Source organism: Lonchura striata, chromosome 9 (assembly GCF_050655825.1).
Source record: "Lonchura striata isolate lonStrDom1 chromosome 9, ASM5065582v1, whole genome shotgun sequence".
Lineage (NCBI taxonomy): Eukaryota > Metazoa > Chordata > Aves > Passeriformes > Estrildidae > Lonchura > Lonchura striata.
The window spans coordinates 10197458-10217712 of record NC_140711.1 but is presented as its reverse complement, the minus strand read 5'-3'; positions in this window follow the sequence as shown (position 1 = coordinate 10217712).

Here is a 20255-nt window from a genome sequence, read left to right as displayed (position 1 = left end):
CCTCTTGATGATTCCATTATTTTGTCAGCTGGAGCTCTTAAATGAGAACACTTGTTGATTCAAAAATTAACGTAACCAAATTACCTCGACTGGAGAAATGAGATTGTAGCAATTATTTCCTTCTAAAAGGGTATTTCCACAGTGCAGTGGAAAGGGGTTGAGTTGCATGTAATGTGACAGTTGTAACTATTTCCCAAAGCACTTTACAAGACACTTGTTTTGCAAGAGAAGTGACATAAACCATGATTTTCTTAACATGACAAAGGGGAGCCAAGGCTGGAGCACAGGCAGCCCGAGCTGTGCTTTGTCTCACAGCTTCATTCTGCCACTCTTGCTGTTACTAATGAGAACACTAAGGATTCAAACGTGCACCTCCAGACACAGCTGAGCCAGCCCATCTCCATGGCTAGGTCACACATGGATCACAGCAGCTCTGTGGGCAGGGGATGTGCAGTGGTGAGTGCAGAGTGGGAGCAGCATTCCCTGGGGCATCCCACACCTTCCCCAGGCTCCACGGCTATTTACTACGTGATGCACAAATCCATACAGACACAGCTGGATGTCAGCTGCACTCTGCCTTTGTGCAGCTACCCAGGCACCTCCAAAAAGGTTAATGTGAGCTACAGGAACTCCAGTTAGCAGCAGCAGGCAGGTGCAGAGCCTCTAGTGCATAAAGTGGAAAGGAGAAGCCCTGAATCAGAGCTGATTAGCTGAAGAGCCACGTTATTCCTGACTTTTGGATCATTCAAAAACATTTGAGATCATTAATAATTCATTTGTAGATGTAGCAGAGCTCTAAATGTGGCTGATTAAATGCATTTGACGTTTCTCTTGAGAGAGGCTGTTATTGCAGGAAACCACTTGGTATCTGCAAATGTCTTGGAATTAGTGTACTCAAAATTACAGGTTCAGTCACAATGTTTTCCCTTGTAAAGAAAGGAAAGTGACCTCTGATTCCAAATGCAATGTACCCTGGTGAATAACTATGGCACAATTATTTTAGAAGTTCCCCACAGCCACTCAGCAGACCTGCTGTGTAATTACATGGTCCAACGTGCTCTGCTTTCCTCTGCTGAGACAAAACCCTGCAGCCCATGAGCAAGGCAGGTCCTGCACACCTGGGCAAGATCTTAAAAAGGGACTGCTTGGCAACTGCCCAGCCCCTACAATTGCTGCTTGGTGATATGCTTCCCAAAACCCTTCCTGGCATCAGCCTGAAAGCAGAGCCCCATGCTTTATCCTGGCATAGAAGGCAGGCTCTCATGGAATGCCTTGGTGGGAGTGCCACAAAGCCTCCAAACCCTCTGGGCTGGATGAGCAGGATCCAAGACAGAATCTAAAAGAAATGACGAGCTTTATACCAATTTTGTGTCTCCCTGATTATGTCAGCAAATCTGACATAATCCACTGGGCTTGTTTGGCTTCTTGCTCAAGTTAGAGTAAATCTGTTTGGGTGTAGCTGTGGGGTACATTTTGTGCCACTCCATTTAAATATTTAATGAGAAGTATATGTTTATGCAAATTTGAGCATGTTTTTCAAGGGGGTCACCCACATCAGGGCAGTTTTCCTACTGCTCTGCAGTCACTACCATTGGGACACCTCATCTGCTGGAGACAGTGGGATCCTTCCCTGACAGAACTTTGCCCAGGGTCACCTTGGGAAAGCCTTTCTGGGTTATTTTCCTCTTGCCCTAAGCTCATGCCAACACACAGAAAGGAGGGGCAGAGCAACTGTCTGTTGAGATCTCCAGGTGAAACATATGGTCATTCTTTACCATCTATTAAAACTCTTTCCAAAAGCATCCTTCGTTTAAGTGGATCCTTTTCCTAGCTCAAATTTTAGATACCATTTACTTTCACATTGTACATATTTTGAGCATGAATGCAAAAAGAAACCTCCCATTCCCACTTTTCTCTCTTCTCTTTGACCTAAGAGAAGGTATGAAATTGCTTGGATGAGATGCAACATATAATTTCTGCAAAGAAACACATTTTTACCAGGGCTACATGTTTTGCCACCTGCTAATAAATGTCATAGCAGCACAACAAATCACTTAGATCTACTGGTACTTGTACTTCCCTATTCAGTGTGTAAGAGCAAGGCTAGGAACAGCATATACACACACAGAAAAAGGTAAAAACAAAGATAAATCATCAAATGGGGAAACCCCCAACATTCCTTGCTTGTTATTCATTTAGCATAACAACAGGAGACATGCTAAATTCCTGCAAGTAAGTTTTGGGATGGACATATAATCTGACAGGAAAACTGTTTTCTGCAAGGATACATTTACTCAGATCCAGCACACTATCAATTGATTTTTTTTTATTACAAACATGAATGCAACAAGGTAAAAACTTTTTGATAGTGAATGAAAGAAAACCTAGGTTGGAAAATTTTATTCCGTATGTAAATCTGCAACTACCACCGTATTCTACTGGGTAATTTAGACAAGATAAATGCTACTGTGCAAACTCATGAGATTTTAATCTCACCTGTGGCCTCAGACTTTGCTTTCCTAGAAGCAATTGTCAAACTGAACTTTGTTTAAATGTATTTTTGACTTTCTAATTTCTATTTTAAAAATGCCAGCCCCCTGGCCCTCTCTTCACTCAGTGTATGGTCTGAAGCTGGTACAACCACAGTAGCACAAACTTTTACAAATAGGTGGGGCACAGTGACTGCTCTAAAGTCAAGATGTTCTGTCTTCTGTGCTCCTGAGCCTCCTCCTTGTGACAAAGGAGCTATTTCATCCATAGATTTTTATCTGCAGGGAAAAGTTTATGGATATTTTTATTCTAGAAGAAAAATTACTGTTGAAAATGATGCAACAGTAAAAAACTTAGAAAAAATGGAAAGTTGCCAAATCCTCAAAATTTATCACTCGTTACTTTCTTACATATTACAAAACCACTGATTTTGTTTTATTTCATGCTGGTTCTCCTTTACTCCTTTTAGAGTCAGCGCACTGCACTTTTCTGATGCTGCACAAGAGTTCAAAGCTACTGCCTGCTTCCCCTTTTGGCAACACCCTTAGCATCAGTCTTATTTATATCTGACCCAGTGCAGGTGGATCTAACAACTTCACCCAGCTCTGTGCTGCGTGGTGCTATTTGTTTCCATGCCAGGAAATTTGTGCTATCCCACGTAACGAGGCTGTTTTTAAGCTGTAGTTCATTCCCAGCCCAGGGGAGACGTGGAGCAGGAGCCAGCATCCTCCACCAGGGACACAGCAGTGCTTGGCTCTGCCTTGGCAGCCCCATGTCCCCCTCCCAGGTGGGGACAGTCAGGGACACCAGTTAAACACCTGGAGACACAGTGACACATGTACAGCTCAAACATGGTTTGCTGTGCAGTCAAACAAGCCACTTTGCAGGGGAAGCCACAGAGAATTCTGGTTTTATTCAAGTTAGAGCAATGTTCCCTCTGTGGGGCTGGCCACTGCTTTGTGCACGAGAGCCACACCAGGCTCCAAGCCAGGATGCTATTTACAGAGCCCCCTCAGCTCTCCCCACCAGCCTTCCAAACAGGCTGGAGCATCAACTCTGAAAAATAGGAAAACTCTTCAGGCACAGATATAAGAACAAAAGGGATGGTCAGTAATTCGCATATTAAAAAATATGCCAAGATAAATTGTGGCAGGTGGGTCAGGTTCCTGGGGAACAATATTTTGACAACAACCTTCCAAGAAAATTTCAGTAAAATCAATACTTGTTCAAATACCCTTTCCCATCCATCTGATTCACAAGTAGGCAGCCAGAAAATGTGATTAGCTTTATTTCATTAACCCTTCTAAAGGAAACATTTACATTTTTAACTTAATACTGGATGCTTGCTGTAGTGCTCTCCAAAGCCAGGTGATGAATGAGGCTGGGGGGTCTCCCATCCCTGTCACTTGCTACCACCATGTGTCACAGAGAAGATAAATGATAACTGGGAGCCTGGCCCTGCTGCAGAATAATGGCATCATCTGGGGGAAATGGGACTAGAGACTGCCTGAAGATCAGCATTCCCCTGGGCAACCTCAGGCTTTGAGAGCCTTCTATCTTTGCGCTGACACCTCAGTGGTTACTTTCTTGGCTAACTCATTTGTTAGTCAGGTTGTGTAATTTCCTTTTCTTCCATTTACCATCCTCCTGACTTAGCTTAGTGCATGAGTCAGTAAGCTTGGCTTAATCATCCTCTTTATAAATTCTGAACCCACTTTATTGTGGATAAAGTTCTTGCAGACCAGCTCCTACATCTTAAATATCCAGAATGGAAAAAAAAAGTGGGACTTCACCTTTGACTTGGGTAGTTTTTTGAATTAACTCCTGCACTATAGCACCTTTCCAAAGAAGCAGCCAAAAGCAGACTGTTATATAAATATAAAAAAGAAGTGACCTTTTAAAAATACTTTACATATCAAACTGCAGAGATAAAGTAGAATATAGTTATCTTATGCCAAGACCATTGAGACACTTACCTTTCTCCTAAGGAAATTACTTTGCCTCATAGCTCACCTTTTTATAGTGCACATTATGCTGCCTGTGAAATTCATTACCCAGTACTTGATCTCCTCAATAGCCTAGTGCTGATGTTGTTAGGAAATGAATTTTTTAATAGCCTTCTTGATGAACATGTGTTTTGTGGCACCTGAAAATAGATGTACTGCAATTCTAGGCTAGCTGCACATTTTACCTATTAAGCTGTACATTTCAGTAGCTGTGACTTTCTATGTGTGGAGATGGAAATAATTTAAAGAGTCATTTGCCTGACAAGATATGATTATTTGTCCTCCTACGTATCCTATGAGTACAAAGTTGGATTTATACCTTGACCTTTTTACTTTACATCTTTCAAGAGCCAAAGAAGGAGTTGCACTGCTTTATAAAGGCTTGCTGGGTGAGCACAGGCACGGCAGTGATTTACCCCCCTTTTAACAAAGACTACTGAGATGTACAAAGCAGCAGGTGCAGCTACTGCTACAGACAGGAGAAAATATGGAAGGAGAGTAGGCAAGACCCTGCTTGACATTCCTGGTTAGGAATGAGGTGTGAGGGACCATTTCTGCCACCAGATCTGACTTGGGCAGCCAGAGACAGATCTTCAGCTTCACTTTTTCACAAGGAAGGCACCAGCCATGGCTCTTCAGTGTATCTGTTACTTATCCATTTCCTGGGAAAAGAAACTAAAGCCAGTGTGGTATTCACATTCTCTGAACAGAGAGAGACAAGATTCTCTTTCCCAGTATTTTTTTCTGGGAAGCTGTGATACACAGTGAGAAAGCTCAGAGAAAGAAGAAAACAATTCTTATCGCTATTCACTGCACCTGTTGTTTGGCACATGGGGAATGTGTGATGGAGATGGTTTACCAAAGAGGGATTTGTTAATTGGACACTGGTGAGGGTTGTTTGGATTGATTGGCAATTGGGTCAAAGCTGTGTTGTGACTGTCTGGAGACAGTCATGGGTTTTTATTTTGTATCTTTTTAGTTCTAGTTCTATAGTTCTAGTATAGTATAGTATTAGTGTAATAAAATTTAGCTTAATAAAATCAATTTATTCAGCCTTCTACAACATGGAGTCAGAGCACGTTATTCCCTGTGGAGGGGCTCACACTGCTTTGATAAGCCAGGGATGCTGTTCTCCTAAAAATATTATGACTTTTGGAAATGTGAAAAAATTTGGCTGCCTAAAACTGGTCATCTACATTAAAACAGCTCATCTTTCCAAGCTGGTGTGCCTTGGCAAAGCTAAGAAAACATTGGGGTTGGCTTTTCCTTAATAATAGCCACACTGTATACTGGGGTAACATACTGCAGCTCTACTGACTTCATTGAGCACAAAGGTTTGGCCATCTAGACCAACAATTACACGGAGACAAATGATGTGCCCTGTCCATGTCCTGTTTGAGTCTGTGACAATTCCACGCCAGCCAGGATCTCTGGAGAGCCCCAGGCTGTGCCCAGCAGAGCCCCTCTGCCTGTGCCCCAGAGAGCAGCTCAGGACTGACAGGGTGAGGGGACACAGCTGGGACAGGACCACCTTCCCCAGCCCAGGTAAGAGGAGATCCAAGGGACAAAATGTCCAAGGTGTCTGTGAAAACCCAGAACCGATTCCCAGGGGCCCCACAGGAGCATGCTCATGTACCTCCTTGAAACACATCCCTGAGCATTTGTAGCCTTCTGGAAATGGGCAGGGCACAGCTCTCCTGTGTCCTGCAGGCCCTGTGCCATTCCTGCAGCCCCCTGGAGCTGCCTCGGGGCAAGGCTGGAGCCTGGCTGGGGAGCCCTCCCAGGGCCACAGCTGCTCCCAGCTGTGCTGGGCAGAGCTCCCTGCCCTCCCCTGCCACAGACCACTGTCTTTGGGTAGCCTCTGAAAGGATTTTTTCTCCATCAGCCCAGTCCTCAAGCCTGGGAAGCAGAGGGGGTAGTGGCTGGGGCCACGTAAGGACAGACACGTTTGTAGTCTATCCATGCTACATTTTTTCCAACGCTTATATGAATCCAAACATTATCAAACGCCCAAACACTTCATTTCACACAACACAAATTTTTATACAGCTCTTGAAGCTGTTCTTGAAGCTCTTCTATAAAAATGCAGTACAAACTGAAGGTAAGAATCATTTCAAGATAAAGTGAACTATATTTTCTTCTGAAAATTCCCTTTCTGTTTAGCTATTAAGGGTTTTTACCTGTTCAGGAATCTGCAGACTGCTTTACTCAAAGGAGACTTTCATTTTTCAGGATTAAAAAATCTTGTTTCAAGAAAAGAAAATATCATTCTCCTCTCTTAAGCTAGAAAGCAGAAATAAGAACTTTTCAGCATTTCTGTGACCAACAGCATCTGTAAGAGGCTTTCTGCATTCCTTCCAGCAAGAGAATTAGTGGAGAGTTAAATATCATATAAATATGTTGAGACACAACTACAGCCTGATGCAAAATATCCTGCATCAAGAATAAAGTATCCTCCCATCCATGGAAGTATTGTTATTCCAGAGAAGTCTGTCAGGGACCATTACTAATAATAGCATATAAAAGCTGTAGTTCTGGTCCCCAGAACTAGCCAGTTTGCTTTCTTCACATGTAATTTAGAATTTGATATAATTTTCAGCTTTGCACTGCTGGGAGAGCAGTTCAACTGACTTTTAAAGTTAATTTCGGGAATCCAGTTCAATTTAGCAAGTAATTTACAGAGACCAGCCCTCTTATTGCAGCATGCTTTTCTGCCCATTGCAGAAAGCTCAAAGGGGAAGGAAGACAGTGTCATTAGCTACCTCACATAATACTCTCTAACACAAAATGCAAATGTAAGTGGATATATTAAAGTGTTGAGATGCCAATTAGCTCCTTCAATGTAAATTATTCTGTTACTTACAGGGTGGTTCTTCCTTAAACCTGAAAGTGCTGCAGCTCTGATGCTAACACGGAGTCATGAGATCAATGAATCACAGAGTCAGGTTACTGCATCTGCAAAGAATGTTCTTGAGTCCAGCCCCGTGCTGCAGCCCTTGCAGGAGATCTGTGTGTGTGCATGTATCTGTCAGATGAAGCAATTCCCAAGGGGCTTTCTGGTGAAACATCTCCTTCATGCTCACAGGGCCAGAGGAGAGACCAGCTGGAGCTTTGGGTCCACCAAAGGGGAGCACAATCCTTCCTTTCTCTGCTCTTGCCCACAGCCCCTTTAGGTGAGTTCACTCTTTTTGGTGAGTTCACTCCTTTTGGTGAGTTCAGCCTTTCCTGGCACTTCATCATCTCCTCCAGGCCCAGAGCTGAATCTCCTCTCACTGCAGCAGGCACCCAGCAGTTTGGTGGCAAATTTGCCATGGCCATCCTGACCTGGGGAGTTTTCCATCTATTCCTGCTCTGTCAGCCTGGTCCAGTTACTGGTCCCCACGTTCCTCACCTGCCTTTAGAATGCCAAGTAGCAAACATGAGCCAGCAAAGAGGAAACAGGCCATGTTACTTTTAAAGGCAGATAGCTGGAGGCTTTCCAGAAATTTCTGGAGGTTTTTCCACTGCTGATTTCTCTGCTACACCCAAGATGAGCCCAAACCCACGGGGTGAGCTTTCTGCACTGCCAAGCCAGCTTTTCCAGCCATGCTCCCCCATGTCCCCTAGGAATAAAACTCTTCTCACCCACGCCTTGGGACCCCCAGTGCTGCTCCCCATTTCAGCATGGGCTCCCTGCATCCCACCTGCACCAGCACCTGTCTGCCTGTGCTGGCAATCAGGAAATGGTATCTGGGAGTCTGGGGGCTGCTGCAAAGGGTCCACAGCAGCCCAGGAGGTGCACAGGCCTCTTGCTGGTCTATCTGAACACAGTGCTGCAGCCCACACTGACCCCAGGAAACGTCTGAGAGGTGCAGGCTGAGTGAGAGACAAGGCTCTGCTATGCACACACAGTCAGGAATTGGCTGATCAGCTCTTGCCTGAGGTCATATAACACAGTAAATACAGAAATGGGATTATAACTGCATCAGCCTTGGCCTTTTCAGTTCCATTTCTAGCAGAGGAAATGCTAAAAGTATCCACAAGTACTCTGGCTAATTAGTTTCCAAATGTTTCTGCAATATCTATAGCACCTTCACAATTCAGAGTATTCACTGTTATTGAGAAATATTAAATTTTACTACACTCTGGTTTCACCTTTTGCAGAGCTGCAGTAGCGTCCATTATCACATTGCTAGCTGTGCTCTGTTAATGCCTACAGAGAAATTAATGGCAAAAATCTCATTGCTCTGAGCTCAGTTGGAGTCCACCACTGCCATCAGTATCTCCCAGACTTTGTATGGGTCTTTAGAGACCATATCTGTGAAATATGTCCTGTCCCTAAGGCAAAGCCCTAAAACTCCCTCCTTTTTCTAATGCTGTTTCTAAGCTTTTAAATCTTGTGTTAAAATCTGCCCTAACTGGGCATTAAGCTCCAAACCCTTTCCACAAAACCTAGAAAGGATTTTGTTATGTTCCTATGTATAAAATAGAAAGATTGCTCAGGTTTTTAGTAAAAAAAAAAAAATGTAGCTGTTGCAGGACATTTACAGCGACCCAGTGGGAGTTGATCAGACAACAGAGGCAGCCCCAGGGGCAGCTCCACATGCAGCTGGGGAGGTACAGCCTAAAGGAGGCTCACTGGAAAGCAAAAGCAGCAGAACTGAAAGCACCCAGCCTCTGTGGTCTCTTCCAGAGGCTTCCAGCAGCCATCTCCATCTCCTGCTGTTTTCCAGCATGTGCAGAGTCAGGCTGGTGCTGCACCAGTCCTGAGGAGATGCTGGCTCTTGTTGGCAGCAGCAGCTGCCTCTGCAACATTAGTCACACATGCAAAACAACTCAGACAACTTAGAAGAGACAGCAGCATAAACTGTTCTTCAATTTCCTATTTTGTTATCTTTGCACATCTGGTTTGCTTGATTGTCTCGTGTCTCACAGTCTTGATCTCAAGAGTGATTTTTCTGCTGGGGTGATTTCTTCCTGCAGGAGTATCTGCCTTTGCCAGGCTGATTGTGCAAGTGGAAATGAACTTCCATTGAAGGGGATTAATTAAGAGAAGATCAGATTAGCTGAACTATAACTGGTTTGTGCCTTCCTTGTTGAATGAAAATCATTGTGTTACAAACAATGGAGCCAAGGGCCAGCCCTTCTCCATGAGTATTGAGTGTTGCTCCATGAATTTTGGCTTTATCAGCAGCTACTTGCTGTAAAGGGATGAGAGCTGCTGTAAGGCTCTGGTGCTGTGCACTCACAAGCACAAACCCCTTAGCAGGAGCACTGACCAACATAGCAGGAACCAAGCATTTTCCCTGGCACCAGAGCTGGAGGAACACCAACAGTGTCTGGAGGTCATTTGGAGGAAGGGCAGGAAGCAGAGCTTATCACACCCCTACTGCCCCACACATCCCTGCCTCTCCAGCACTCTCCTGGGCTGCTCCTGCTGTAGCCAGCCAGCCTCACTGCCACAGTGCTTTCTGCCAGCAGGAGAAGGCATGGCAGCACATCCCCAGGCACCAGGACAGAAGGGACTGGAGGGTGCTTCAGTATTTGGAGACTGGAAGAGACAAGTCTAACCAGAAGCAATGGACCTCACAGGAAAAAAACCCTCCCGACTGAATTGTGTTTTCCTTAATTACACAGGAAACCCCTGTGTGGCTGATGTTAGACAAGATTTAGCTCTTCATGTAAACAGCAGTGATCGTCCCCCTCTTGCATTTTCTGCTGCCTGCTTTTTTTCCAGCTCAGGAACTTGATGAGTAAAAAAAATTGAAAAAGAAAAGGAAGAGAGACAACAGGAGAGAAAGAACAAACTTGAAGCACAGCAGGTCAGGAAGAACAGAGGGCTGCAGATCAGGAGGCCCTGTCCTTCCCATCTCAGAGCACATGAGTAATCAATGACATGAAAAACAGCAAACACAGAGCTGATGCAAGGAAAAACTGTTTCATCTAATACATAATCAGACCAAAGAACTCAGCACTCTGAATGGACATGCAGGGAAGGACATAGTGAAATCTGAACAATTATTTGTGTAACTAGAATAACAGGTTTAGCAGTTAACAACCTCATGTGTGTGTGTGTGTGGACATGATGTAGCATGGCATATTCCCAGTTGAAGCCAGACAGGATTAGGAGAAGCCCAGTTAGAAAAGCAGTCTGGCCATAGCAGCTGAAAGCAAGGCTGCTGGGACGTGTCTGGAGCACCCTATTATTGGTGACACGATCTCAAATGTGGGAATTATGATGTGCAGAACTCCATGGTATCAGAAGAGTTATTAATTACTTTATTGTACCATATTATATTAAAACTATATCTCACTAATAAGAACTATATCACTACTATCTAACTAGAAAACCCCTGACTCTCTGCTGAGTCCTGACACACCTAATTGGTCAATCAATCCAAAACACCAACACCAGAATCCAATCAAGCAACCACCTAGGGTAAACAATCTCCATAGCACATTCCACATGTGCACAAACACAGGAGCAGAGAACAAAATAATAATTGTTTTGATTCTCTTTTCTCTGCTTCTTTCACAGCTTCTCTCAGGAGAAATCCTGAGCAAGCCAAGTCTCTCTCTGTTCAGAGGACATGTGAATACCACATCCTGTTTGCTGCAGACCCATTAAGCAGATGGACAGTGGCCCTGCTCTGCTGTGGCCACCCTGATCCCTTTCCTCTGTGCCACTCCTCTGTGCCCAGTGGGCAGGAGCCCATCCCACTGCAGCTCCCCAGCCTGCACCAGGCACCAGTGCCTCTGCCTGCCCCTGGTGCACTCACCGTGTGGAAGGAGAGCAAATCAGTGCTAAAACACCTAGGAGAGCATTCAGGAAGTAGATGTTATTGCAGAAACTCTGTTTGCAGCTTGAGCACACCAGACTATTTATGAGAGGAGTTTTGCTGCTGCAGATAATGAGCCAGTTTTCAACAAAGTGTAAATCTGCTGCTGCTTGTAGGGGCTCCCAGGCTGTCAGAGCTCAGATCATCATTGCTGAGTGCTCTGCTAATACTGTAAACAGTGATGACATTTAGAGAATTGTTTAACTGAGGGAGGAGGTGTAAGTCACTTCTGCAGTAATATCTAATGGAGGGGAGGGGTAAACCTCTGCAGATTATACAACACAGTTCTGGCAGCAGGCTGTAATGTCTTTAAACTACATCTTTAAATTATGAATAATGCCTATTAAAAAATCGTAGCTCTTAGTTGTGGTAAGCATGTCTAGGTAAGATGTTGTCAGAGAGATTAGAGCCCAGATCACGGCTGCAGTATCTGTCATCATCCCATGGAGCAGTTTGGAGGATTGGCACACCATTATAGTGGTTTATTGCACCTCTTAAAACCAACACACTGTAAAGTGCTTCCCACCAACAATCTTTCCACTTGGATTTAAGTCCTTCCAAGTCTTAGCATCCAAGAGCATGACAAAGCAGTAGGATGCACATTTTAAAAAAGTCTTTTGTAACTTGGAGAAAATTATTTCTTCTACAAGGATTTATTTATCTTGTAGCAAGGTAACTTTGAGGCAATGCAAGATGGATGGGACATCTCTTTCTTGACCTCACAGAAAAGAAGAAGCCCTTGGTCTGTGTCCCCAAGACCATGCTCATGTCCATGTGGTTATTTCTGCAGCAATGCAAGAAGTGTGTGAAAGAAAGCCTCTGAGCAGTACAAGGGTATGTTAGAATTTAGCTTTGAGGCATATTTAGCTTTCAAGTCAAAGTGCAAACAACTCTTACACTGATAAAGCCAATGTTAAAGTTACAGCACATCTGTCCCTAAATTTCAATAAGAGCAGCATCAGGTGCCTCCTTTTGGCCAGGTTTGTGCTGGTCCAGCCCCTCTCCCCTGTGAGCTCAGGGAGATGGAGGCTCCCTGGCAGAGACAGCTCCAGCCACTGCTCACTGCAGTGCAAACCTCAGAGCACAGAGCCAGCTTGAGGCTGGGGCCAGGAGATGCTGCCCCAGCACAGCAATGTGAGAATGCGAGGGCTGAGCTGGGTCTGCAGGGTCACCAGAGGGATTCGAGGCTTCCAAACCCCAATGTTCAATCTGGCACCACAGGCAGGGACACCAGCACAGTGCAGCAGGACCAGGGGCTCAACCACAGAGATATTTCTGATCACAGAGAATCTGTGGGGCTTGCAGGCTCTGGGGGTGGGTGGCAAAACCACTGTGGCTCTTCTTGCCCCTGCCTCCCTCCATCCTCCAGCTGGGGAGGGGTAGAGGGCAGGCACAGTGGCCAAGCTAGATTTCTCTCATCACACAGACCAAAAATATCAGCTGGCCTTAATGCAGGCTTTTTCTCTAACCATTTTCTTCTAATCAGCTGCATAAAGGCCAGCCACCATCTATTCACCGCAGAGCAAGATAGTAATGCTGAGCAGAACTGCCAGGTCATTCATTTAACCTCAAGGGTTTAATCTTCTTACTCTGCCTCCATGAGCAAGGAGTGAGACAGCCTCTGGCCAGGTCAATGTCTTCAGTGACTTATCAGCACCATCCATAGGCTTGCAGAAGGAAAGAAAATCAGAGCAGTACCACACAAGGAAAGGAACTTCTTCCAGGCAGCTTATTCCAAACTGTCTGGAAGGGCAGGAATGCTACAGGCAATCAGAGCAGCCACAGGACATAGCAGATACCATTGTATAATACCTTTTTCCTCCAGCAAATTTAAAGCGTGTTAAAAGTGGGAGACCAACGGCACTGAGAAATAGCTGAAGAAGGAAAACTGGTTTCAGTAGCATGAGATTTCACATACCTTCTGTCAAGAAGAAATCCTCAATCTCAGAAGTCCCACTTCAGTGAGAAACTCTGATGGTCCATTTATACAAGGTTAATTACAGCCTTCAAGGGCCATCCAGCTGGATGAAACCCTGTTTCTGAACCCAGATCTGCTCATTTTCCATCCATAACATCTGATAGCCAGACATTCTGCTGGCCCTGCAGCACACTGACAGTGTTGGGGCTCACCCCACTCCCTGGGGCCTGATCTCCCATGCAGCTCTGGCTGTGGCACTGGAGAATCCTTCCTGCTCCAAGCCTGGTCTTCTGCTGTCCCAGGCAGCCAGACAGGTCCATGCTCAGATCAACCAAGCCCTGGTGAGTGTGATGCCCACCATGGAGAAGGACAAGTGTCCTTTTGCTCTCTGTAACCTTTTCCCATTGACCTGCCTCTACTGGCAGGGCATGGTCCCTCATGCAGGAGATCTGTGCCTTCCAGATTACTGGCACAGGGGTGAAAATGCTTTCCTGGGAGGAGATGCAGTGTGTTCAGTCCTGTGCAGGTGTGGGAGAGTCAGGCTCCTGTGGAGTGCTCCAAACACCTCACTCAGTGCCCAGTGACACCACTGAGGGGAGCACTGACAGCCCAGAGGACAAGGGATGAGACATAAGTCCTTCTGCAGCTTACAGAGGAGACAGACCAGCACCACTCTGGGACTATTCCAGGCTGCCAAGGAAGATGCTCTGAGGTATTGGCAAGCCTTAGAGATGTCAAGATTTTTTGATGTCTTGTGTGCAGAGTTCCACTTCAACTGGAGCATTTTCACTCAGGGGATTCAAGTCCCATTTGCCTCCACACTCTCTACTCCAGCTGATGGAGACACATCTACAGAACAGCAAGAGGTTTTGAAGTGTCACTGAAGCTTGCAACTTAACATCCTACAAGAACACTCATGTAATGAGAATATCTCACAACCAACATTTCATTTACCACAAACCACCAACATTAAAATGAGCCAAACTGACAAACACACCAGCTGCACCTCCTGCTCTGCACAGCACCCGAGACAGCCACTCTTCCTTTCCAGCAGATTATTTCCCCTGTAAAGGCCAGCTGCTGATAATATCAAGCTCATCCATTTTGAGCATTAACTCTCTCTAATTCTCACTTTCTTGGTGGGTCTTTGCCATAGAAACCTTCCTTAGCAACAGGGAGGCAGAGCAGCAGCAGCTCCAGCCAGAGACATTGAGGAGGCAGCCCTGGAGCCTCTGTGTGCCACCTCAGGCCCTGTCTCCCCAGCTTACCTTTCAGCAGAGTCAGGCTGTGTGTCAGGAGACAAATGGCTGCATTGGGAAACTGTTTGGGACCACTCCCAAATTACCTTTTGATGGAGTTCCCTTGGTCTATGAACCCAGCTCAGCCAAGGGAGCTGCCTGCACCCACTGAGCACTGGAGTGACAAGGATGATTTCTGATGTTTGTGGCCACGGGTACAGGGGGTGACAAGAGGAACCCAGAGGAAAGTGGGGAGGGGATGAGAGCTGGAGCATGTCAGTATTGGCCCAGGAGTCACTCTGCTGAAATGGAATTAGTAGAATGGCTCAGGGCACTGAAAACTGCCCTGAGAACTCCATGGAAAAAGAAAATCCTGAGCACAATCCCATCGTGCAATCATTTGTGACCCTCACTGGCCAGCAGGTCTCCAGTGTATCTGAGCCTATGGGGTGTGCTGGGATCTGAGGTGTTCTAGAGTTTTTCCTGACACACATTTCTGCTGTATCGTGACTTGACTGCTATTTCTTTTACTGGCTGGAAAAATCAGTATTTGCCTCTCTGGTGAGAGGCATGCTGTAAAGAGAAAATCAGGAGCTGCATGAGTGAGACAAGGGGCAACACCTCAGTCCTGTACCACCACAGGAGAGATGGCAAAGAGAAACGTGGGCAAGAAAAGTTAGCACTTCAAATTCCTAATCAGTCAGCATCCAGGCTGTAAAAGAGGTGGTGAAGGATCAGAGACAGCATTGTTATTGTTTCTGTATCATCCTTCCTCCAGGCTTGTGCCTTTCTTTTCCCAATAGCTTTATTTTGGCAGGCAGATAAAGCACTATGCATGTTGCTCTGAGTTTTCCACTTCCTGAAAGGGGAAGTAGCTGACTTTGGCTATGAAGACAGGAGCAAGTCAGCTCTCCCCATGCTGCAAAGCAAGTCTGCAGTGGAAACATCTCACCAAAGGAAAACATCTCAGCCCAGGTCCAGGTCAAGCTAAAGCCAGGAAGAACTCCACTGGTGTCCAGTGGACTGCCTGCTGGTGTCCAGCCGCCTTGGAGGCCAAGTGTCCCTAACCACAGATTCCCCTGCTGTCTCCTCTCTGGACAGCCAGCACAAGGACATGTTTCAAGTATTGAGGCAGGCACTAATCACCACTTCCAGTCTCAGGAACCTGTACCTTTAGTCCTCCATTCTCTGACTCATCCTGGCAAGCACCCTGCTGCTACCAGCATCACACACTGTGACTCAGTGGTAAACCTGCACTGCTCTCACTTCCAATCCTCCCTGCCAGGCTTTTTCATTATCTGCTCTGCTGCCTGTGGGACAGCCATCTCTGGGAAGAGCCCAAGAGGTCTGCTCCTCCAAAGCCCTTTCCCCAGCTCACCTGTCAGCACAGGTCACAATTAACTGCAGGCAGCTGACCTGAATTCACAAGCCTGGCTTGCAGGGAATAGGGAATAACTAATTTGTCCTGCCTGTCCTATGCAGTGGGAGCAAATACTTTTATCTTGATGGGTATCTGCAGAACTCTAATTACATATACAGGAAAATATTTGTCTATTTTTGTTTGCTAGTTTGGTTTCACATTTTAATATTTTCTAACTTTTATCCACTGACAAACATTTCTGCTCTTAGATGAGGAAGCATTTGTTTATGCCTCTGACCAAAACTCTGGCCCTGGGAGGGCTTAGAGTTAGTACATTCATTCAACAGCCAACTGGGGAACAAGACGCTTGACTTACATGATTTATTTGATGTTTGCTCTTGAAGACATATGAAAACTTGATTATATCAAAGACTGCTATTTATGAAGTCGATTTCTCAAATACAGAGGCAAAAATCTTAATTCTTAGATGAATACTTATTGAATTAGATAAAGGAACCAAATGGTTTTCATTACACATGCAAGTATTCTCACACACCGCTATGAGTAATAACACACAAAAGTTCATGGAAAAAGTCAAACTTACTAAGGTTTAACTATAACGTATCCTTCACCATCAAAGAGAGAAAGTTCCAAGACTTAACACATTCTTAACACAAAGCCAAAAGTGAACATTTTTCCTAAGAAGTAGGCACCACCTAAACAGTAAGGGTAAGGTGCCAAGGCTGGGCAGTGCCTAATTCCCATTAACTGGCACATGCCCAGGTAGCTCCATTCAGGTGATTCAAGAAAGAGGAGCTGCCTTCAAGCCTGATTCCCCCCTGGGTCTCCTCTGTGGAGCAGGGAACGCCAGCAGGCCTTTGTTTCTGGAGAGGAAAGGAGCTCTGCAGAGCCACGTGTGCCAGTGCAGGGAACCAGGCAAAGGCAGCACAGGGCACAGACAGCAGAGAACTTGGCTTTCTGCAGGCAGGAAAACTCCAAGGACCTGGCTTAGATACAGAATGAAAAAACCTGCAAATGTGATCCAGCATAAAGCCTACCTGTAGTGCTTTTTTCTGATCACAGCCTCCCAAAACCATTTTGCTTTCTTTTTCTTCTAAGAGACATAAATAAAGAAATAAATAAAAGCATTGTTCTTTATAAATGCATTTGAAAATATTTTCTATTCTGATGAGAGAAAAACACATTGCAACTTTGTTTCTCATATTTTTGGTTCAAATAAGGAATAATTCCTGCTTTGCATGTAAATTTTCAGGAGAACATAATTTTCCCTTCTATGAGTTCTAACTTTTCCTTTTATGTTGTTTTTTCCCTTCTCCATCACTATTAATTTCTCTAAGTTTACAGGCCCCCAGGTTATCAGCAGAAGCATTTGTGCCCCAGTGTGCAGCTGTAAGGAGCTGTGTCTTCGCAGGGGAAGGGGAGCAAGGGGAGTTTTTCTCCATTCCCATTCATCTTGCCCGTGCCCTGTTGCAGCACTGCAGAGGACAAACTCTCACAAGCAGATGGCTGAAAGTCACCATGCAAGACAGGAGAGATCCCCCACTGCCTCTTCAGACCTCACAGACTTTTTAATCACGAGGCAAGATGACCTTGGCTTTCTTAACACATTATTTTCTGCCAAAACTATGAAACCAAATTAGCTTTCACAACTGGGTTCAAGCACTGAATTTCCATTGGTAGTGTGAGAAAAATTTACAGCAACCTACAGCTTCCATGCATGTGGTTCACACTTTCTCCACAGCCTGAGTACCAAATAAACAGTTTAACTGGGATTCCAGGGGAAACCTGAGAAGCAGAAAAGAACCAGAAAGCAAATATCATGGATATAGGTAAGGAAGAGCAGATCCTCTCCTCACCCCACCAGGCCTGGACCAGGCTGCCAGCAGCTCTGAGAGAGAAAATCTTCCTTGCCAGCCAGGAGGCTTCCTGGAAGGTGAGAGTAAAACCTAAAAAACACTTCAAAACTGAGTCTAACTTCAAAGAGCCCTGCTGGGGGACCTGCACCTGGAGCTTTTCATATTTTCTTACTATGTTTGACTGTTTATCATTAAAATATTCGTTCAGCCAGACCAGCACAACAAATCCTTTAATGGATCTTAGGCTGAAAAGAGTTCAGCCTGCAAACATAGCAAGTAAAACCATAATCTTCCATGAGGAAAACTTTGATGTATCATAAAATACCATTTTTTTTTCTAGGGGTAGATACACATTCAAACTTTTTTCCTTCCTGTGGGCTTTTCAAGACTTGACAAATCTCTGAACCCTTATTGACCAGGCACAGCAGGAACCCAGGATGAAGAGACCAGCTCTGAAATCCTCCCACTGTGCACAGGCTCACACAGGAAAAGTCTTCCTCTCATGTCTAGGAAGCTCTAATCATAGAAACATCTGCAAAATTTTCAACCAGGATGCTTCTCAACGAATCAGGAAAACTTGTGATTTTTACCATCAAGGACTTGGCTCCATCTCATTAGATTCCAAAACCTAAATATAACCATGTAAAAAGCTTTCTTGATCTCTGCCCATCCTTGTTATAGAGCTTTCATTACCATTGTATTGGAGTGCTTCAGGATTTTTAACATTTTTGCTCACAGCACCCCAATACCATGGAGAAATTTCTTCCTTTTGTAGGCTGGAAACTGAGACATAGAGAGACCAAAGAATCTCATCCAAGAATTACAGGACCCATAAGGACTAGACTCCAAACCCGAGTCCTTCAGGCTCACACCTGTAAGTGTTCCTCAAAATCCACCAAGTCCTTAGTCTGTCTCATATGCTTGGCATCATCACTATCATCACTTTATTCATATAAGGATGCTGGAAAAAACACTCGTCAGAAAGTCAGTGCTCAGGATAGAAAGGAAATTGGATGCTCTGAAATTATAAAAGCAAGTCAGGTCAGAGAATCCTGGTTAGGGTAGTGAGGCACATCCCTATTATTTATTCTAATAAATAGGTCTCTCTGGACCATGCAGCAATACCCAGAATTTCTCTCTTGGCATCAGCATCACCCAAGCCAGCATGAATACCGGAATATTTTGAACTTGTCTTACTTTCTCAGACACTTAGTGGGAAAAGCAGCAGAAAGTTATGATGAAAGGGATATTATGTAGCTGTGTGTCACATAATGGAACACTATCTCTGAGCAATTGTGTAAAGAGCAATTTTGTGGGTTTTATTGAATAACTCAAGGTAATTTAAACCTCCATAAAAGGATGGTGAAAATAAAAAATAGCTCTCTTATAGGAAGACAAGTCCTCACATAAAGAATTCTAGGGGTGCAACATTTAGGAATATATTTGAATTTTAACTTTTTCAGAAGACATTGCAGCATTTTAAAAGGAGTAGTTCTTGTTCAGACAATCCAATGATTTAGTTCACAGCATACAAGTTCTGAATGTTGTGCACATATGATATGTACTGCATACAGTACATAAGTGCTATACAAAACAAAATAGAAAGGAAAGTCCTTTTGAAAAAAATACTCCCAGCCACATAAACCAGGTGGATAAGGGCGGATAAGGGAAAAAAATTTCTTTGCACATCAAATATGTCTCCTGCAACTGTGCCTACACCTACTTCACCTACTTCACTCATACCCTTAGAACTTTAGATAAGAGACAGATTTTTGCCCAAGATATTCCTGCTGGAGGGCTGTTGCACAGCCATACTAGGGCCTCATCAATACCATCTAAAGAGCCAAAATACAAAAATTACATACAAGGGTTTTTTGTAGCTTATTTGTTTTTTGGTTTTTGTTTTTTTAAGGGAAGCATCGGCATCAAAAGATTCAGCCACTTACCCCCATCTATCCAGATTACTAGTGGCAGATCTGGAGAGCTGATTTTGGACCTTGTGCCTCCCAGCCCTCTGTTTAGCCAAGTGCTAACAAAAGTTATTAGATATGTCACTGAAGACAAAACCACTGAAAATACACCCTGAGACACAGTGTCCAAATTTAGGGATTGTTTGATTCTCTAATTCATTTTTAGTTCCATTCCTTCTCCCTTTTAAAGGAAACATCAACACCACATTTTCCTCAAGGTGAGAATTATCTGAGCAGTGCTACCGTTAGTCTTGCTGGGGGAATAACACCCAAGCAAACAATGACAAGCATAATTCAGTTCTCACAAGAACCCATGTGCAGTGGCAGGTAGCCAGTTTGTGATCTCACCCACACTGGGGCAAAGCCATGGCAACGGCAGAGCCGGAGAGCTGGAGCCGCTCCTGCTGCTCGGGAGATGGGCACAGGTTTGCAGCACCATGCAGACAGCCTCTGCCAGCAAATGGGAAAGGTCTAGATCAGCACCTGGAATGGACAGCAGCACATTTACACACCACAGAAAGATTTTCCTCTCTCATTTGGGCATTTTGCTGTTAAGCTTTTTGAGTAAATTCTAGAAA